The sequence below is a fragment of the Hibiscus syriacus genome, unplaced genomic scaffold (assembly GCF_006381635.1).
Source record: "Hibiscus syriacus cultivar Baekdansim isolate YM2019G1 unplaced genomic scaffold, ASM638163v2 tig00111952_pilon, whole genome shotgun sequence".
In the NCBI taxonomy this organism is placed as follows: Eukaryota; Viridiplantae; Streptophyta; class Magnoliopsida; order Malvales; family Malvaceae; genus Hibiscus; species Hibiscus syriacus.
The window spans coordinates 137,543-143,818 of NW_024063220.1; positions in this window are offsets into that span (position 1 = coordinate 137,543).

Consider the following 6,276-nt stretch of genomic DNA (forward strand, 5'->3'; position numbering starts at 1 on the left):
TTTTCATTAATCATTAAAATTCTTAATTTCTCTGCATTTTTCCAAATTAATTGTTTCTTACGACCATTAACCGAACCTTAATGCAGAGACAACCAACTCATGATCAAAATGATCTAAAACTCTTTAAAGATAATCCCATTGGATTCATCAGGAACATAAGCTCCTGAATCTTTATCGAACCTTTACTAATTGTTCGTCTAACACTTGTATCATGACCCATAGGTCTTCTGCCATAATAACACCTTTTTATCAAATTGAATTGAATATATCTACTTTAGAATTCATTATTTCATTCTTAAGGAAATATGTATAACTTTTCCAGATCCAAAGAAATATTCTCAAGCAATTGAAACATTTTCCATCTCAAATGAAAGTCTAATTGTTTATGTCATTCAAAAAAGACTTGACAAAATGTAGCAATAACTTCATAGTAGTTAATGCTTAAATCACACTATCAAGCAAATTTACTATTTTTCCTCTCACTATGAACTCGACACTTTTCAAGTTCTTGAGAATCAATCTCGATCTATACAATAATTCATTGCAACATGGAAGGTTAGACAATCCATTTTCGCATATTTACCTTCACAAGGTAACTCTATCCAGTTTTATGGATTTGATATCTATTCTCAGTCCAACTCATAACCATTTGATTCACTATTAACTCAACTTTCTGTAAACTTTTAGTGGAAATCATATTTACCGCTTATTTATTTCCTTTTACCCAAATCAACAAAGCTTTAAACAATTTAATACTTATCTTAAATATTTCTCACTTATTTAAGCTTACCTGGAGGAACCTCAGAATCATCACTAGATTCAGAAATCTACTCTGGATCCTCATCTGATTCGACTTTTCTTGTAAGTCGTTCAAACTTTTTAATCGATTCTTCTAATTCAGAAATTTCGTTAAATGTTGGGGCATTTCTTCCACAGAATGGAGGAAAATCCCTAACCACATCCACCTTTCTAAGGTGTTTTACATAAGTCATGTCGGGCCCCTTTTTGTCGATTTCAATCTCGACCTCCTTTTCAGTAATTTCAACTTTCTTACCTTTGTCTTTAGTTCCAACATCTGAACATAGTCAGAATCATCATACTTTAGTATATATTAAACTATCAGTAACTTTTGAAATCCTAGTGGCATGTATACACTTTTTAACTCAAAACAAACTCGGTTTAGTCCTAGAATCGACTAAACCTGTAGCTCTAATGCCAATAAATGTAAAACCCATAACCCGTATAATTATACCTATACAGATTATAGATGTCACTCGAATTTCTAAAACCATTTCCAATTCAAAATCATTTAAAATTTATTTTCTTAAAATGGTAAATGATATTATAAAAATATCATATCATATGAATTATGCTTCATTATAACAAATTTAAGGTAAAAGATTTTTTTATGAATAGTGAACAGTGAGGGTATCGGTACACTGTAGCAGGGTGTCAGTACCCTTGTAGCCTGGAAATTTTTAATGTCAGTATTGTTCATCACTATTCACTGCTACAGTATTTCAGCAAAATATATAAAACTCATAAGAACTTAACCTTTCACCACTATAAAATTTCCATTTTGTTTCTGAATTTGTTCAACAAAGCAAATAGAACATTAATAATTACATGTCCACTATATAAGTCAAAATTACATCATAGGATGTCTTAATAATATTGAAATATACTCCTCGATGCTTGATGTCGTTCTGCACTCTTTACTCTACTACTGGCTTTTTACCTACGTGTGAAAATCATCACACACTAAGTATATACTTAGTGAGGCAATTAAAACAATAAACAATGCAATACAATTCATGCATGAATTTCAATGTCCAAATCACAATGCCATAAGACCATGTTACACACATGTCCAATATTTTACAATGATCAAAATGATATAAAACTTCTTATCATTTATCCTATGAGCTCGTAAGCTTATTTTATCAATATACTTACCATTTATTCCATAAGCTCGTAAACTTATTTTACCAATATACTTACCTTTTATTCCATAAGCTCATACGCTTATTTTACCAATATACTTACCATTTATTCCACAAGCTTGTAAGCTTATTTTACCAATATACTTGCCATTATTCCATAAGCTCGTAAGCTTATTTGCTTGCTTACCATTTATTAAGCAATAAATCATAAACCATAGATAATAGCCCATTATAAAACCCTGAGGACCCTGGGTATTCGAGTAAAATACCTACACCGTAGTGCTAAACCTGCACTAAGCTTACGCCATAGTGCTAATCCAGATAATACACAAGGTCGTGCCCACCACCTACACTAAGCTTACGCTATAGTGCTAATCTGGACATAAACCTGTACTTAGTGCCCTTACACACTATAGTGCTATTATAAACCTGCAACTGCTATACTCTATGGCATGCCAACTATACCCTATCCCTCAATGACTTAGTTGAGCATATAGTCTATTTTATTCGATCCATCCATGGAAAAGTATATTATCAATATTTAACATTAGGCAGTTCATACCCGAAATAACATTCATAGTAAAATATCACATTTTCCATAATCAATGCATTATAATTTCATACCTTGACATATCAATGTCATGTCAAATTATAAAAATATGACATAATATCATGCAAAAATAAACAAGGTCAACTTATCGCAAGTCTTCCTGATGATGTATAAAACATCCATGTATAATTTCATGCATGTATTGCACTCACCTTGACACTTTATAATTTTCCAAAATATGTGCCTCACTATGTTCCATAATAAACCCTTTTTATGCTTCACTTGCTTTGAACACAGAGTAATTCACTATCTTTGGAGAAACCCACGGCAACTTGGAGAAGAAGATGAGCAAGTTGGATGAAATGTTGGGTGCATTTCATATTAGTTTACATTGAATTCCACTTGAAATAAATAAAATATTCATTCACTTAAGATAAGACCAATTCACCCTTAATGAATCTTCCTATTCACCCTTAATGAATCTTCCTATTCACCATAAAACCAAGACACCTCATCCTTATCATCTTCTAAAGTCAAAGATGAATTAATTTGACTTTGATTTACGAAATTTCCTATGAATTTTCAAAAATTGCATTTTAGTCACTAAATTCCACTATTTCGGTTAAATCTGAAAAATTGCACATTTCCAAGCCAAATTTCTCTGATCTAAAATATTAAAATAATATTTCCAACCATTTTATAACATCCTTCAAATTTTTGTAAAATTCCAATTCGATCTGAAATTACCGATTCCTTACTGGCTTTACCCCTTTCTAATTTTTCTTTACTAAAATTCCAAATCCAAAAAAATATGATTTCTATAAAACCCCACTCTCAAGAGTAAACTGTCTATTTATGGAATAAAATTCTTTGTAGGAAATTATCACTTAATTCCCTAAACTTTTTCCCAAATTTTCTACTTTGCCCATCAAACTTTCAAAATTAGCATTTTTGTCATTATCTAAATTTTTGGGGTATTACATAATTAATAGTATGAATAAATATTATATATTAAACTATGCTTAAGTAAAATTAATTTGAGTTTTAAATCAAACGTGGTGGACAGTCGTATTTATTTTATGAAACATAATAGAACTGTCTATCACTGCTTGAAACTGGTTTTGAATTGGTAACCAAGAATATTATATTACGATTTTTCTCTAAATAATTATTTTATAATAATTGTTCAAGTTATGAAACTTTACTCAGTTCACTTAAAGAAAAGTTTTTGAATTTCTGATGTGACATCTGTAATTCGTATTGGTTCGTATATACGGGTTATGGGTGTTACACGTCGTGCGCCATTGTTCATGCAACCAATCCATTAAGGTAAACTAGATTTATTTTATTTTATTTTGAACTTGGTCTTTTGTCCAAACCGTCACCCACGGCTGGTGGATCGTTGGCTGTCGGCGCCTTCACCGAAAGTGACCGTGATTGCCAGCTGATTTGCCCCCTCTCATCCTCTTTCCCAAATCTCCTATTTGCTAAACTCTAACCATAAACTTAACCCTAATTTTGTAATTATTCCAATTGTATAACCCGAATTCCTTAATGGATTTTCATAATCCTCAATTTAGAACTCCAATCAAAACTATTAAACCTTAATTTTTACATTCGAACTGATTTTTTTCAATCCAATTATGATTCTCAAATTTGATTCAAACAAAGTGTACTGGTACATTGTCTTGTTTGTACCAGTACTCATGGATGCTTGTATCAGTACTTACTATGTACTAGTACCATAATAGTGCACTTTTTTTATTTCAAATTAGGGTACCAATACACTACTGTAGGGTATCAATACGATATGCTTGATATGTACATTTTCATGTTTTGTATGCAGGCTAATATTTTATCTTTTTACATAGATGATGAATCTAAACCTAACGCCTTCGAAACAAGTAAAGATGATGGAGTGTAAGTGCCATATTAACATGAGTTTGGAGAAGACCAAGAACGAAGTGCATTCATTATAATTAACTGAAATTTTCATACTAGTGATGAATTTTTTTATCGGTAAAATTTTTTAAGATTATTATTTTATTGCTATATTTTTTTTATAAATATAGGAAAAGCTGAAGTTGCATATGAGGAAAAGATTATAACTTTTTATCGGAGTGATCACAAGTTCGAAACACTCATTCATTCAGTGCAAAAAAATTGAAAATAAATTTTCTATAATGAATAGCTAATTCAAAAATTTAAAAGGGCATTTTGAAATATTAAATGGTCAAATTAAGAAATTAGTGAGCATATTAACACCAAGAAATGTTAAAAGTTCAACACATGATGGTGATTCAGCAAAAGGAGAAGGTATACATAGTTGATCATTAAAGGATGATGCTTTAAATAATAGATCAACAGAGACTAATTTACTTAGAGTTTTAAGACGAATTTACTTAGAGTTCCATTAAAAGATGAGAGTTTAGAAAATAAATCACACATGGAAGAAGGATTAAGTGTATTATTGAAGGAAGAAACCGAGAGTGATATTAAAAAAATCAAGTTTGTCTCCTTTTATTAATTGTGATTGTGATTATCCTTCTCCCTTATCAGAACGTAGTGGTAAAAGGAAACTTAATTTTAAATATGAAAACAACAATAAGACTAATAATGGTGGTTTCTCAAAAATTCTGATCAAGGTTTTTATCTTTCAATTTAGTCCCCATCAATTTCCTAGTCAATTAACTATGTTGAAGGAAACTCCAATGGTTTAAAAAAATTGGGCCTAAAATGTGTAACGGTTCTAAGGATTTGTCAAAGATGAATGGGTCTCAAGAGAGAAAAGGTTTGATATGTTCCGACCATACATTTAGATTTAACTGATGATCCAAAGTCGACAGATATGAATAAAAAAAGAGTTAGAACATCTAAAGTAAATACCAAGGTATGTATTAATCATTTTTTATTGGTTATATTTCATGTTAAAGTTTGATATTATTTTAATGTAGTAAAAATATTTTTAAGAGTTATGTTTTTCATGCAATTTAAATGTAAGGAAGATGATTTGTTATCAGAATATTTCAAAGAAACTGGTATGATAAGTGACGTGTACAAGAAATATTTGGAGTTTTTAATGCTTGAAAAATGTAGAATTTGTACGAATGTTGCTACTTGGAATGATACATCCAACACTGTGTACATGGCCAACAATACTAATTTGGACTTTCCGCTCGTACTATTTTCCAAAAAAAATGGTTATTTGATTGGGTATTACAATTTAGATTATTTAATGTTTTAAATGATCAATATTAATTATTTTTTCTATTATTAATTCAATTGTTTGTATTGTATTCAAATATTTAATATTTTATCGATTTGTATGTGTACAATTTACACTTGAGAGAAGCGCCTACGTGAAAGAAGTTATATATGTCTCTATCCCTTTAGGTGAAAAATAATTTATGGGATAGGGATCACATTATTTTAAGTTTATGATTTCATGGCACTTATATTTAATGTTTGTCTAAGAGTATCCTTACCGAATATGTCACACATGCTTAGAAGGCGTGAAAAAATACTAGCATTATCAAATTTCATACCCGCTAGATAGATAACTTTATGCCTATTGATAGTAGTAATGTCGAACAAGTATATTTATAATTTTTCATTTGTTTGTATGTAGTTTACAAAGATTTTTAACTAAAATGATTTTGCAGGTATATGTGCCTTTACATGATGAAGCCTCCAATCATTGGTTTTTATTAATTGTTGATGTTGTCTAGGGACATAATTACGTTTTGGACTCTCTTGGCATCAATGAAGTGCGTAAACATATTG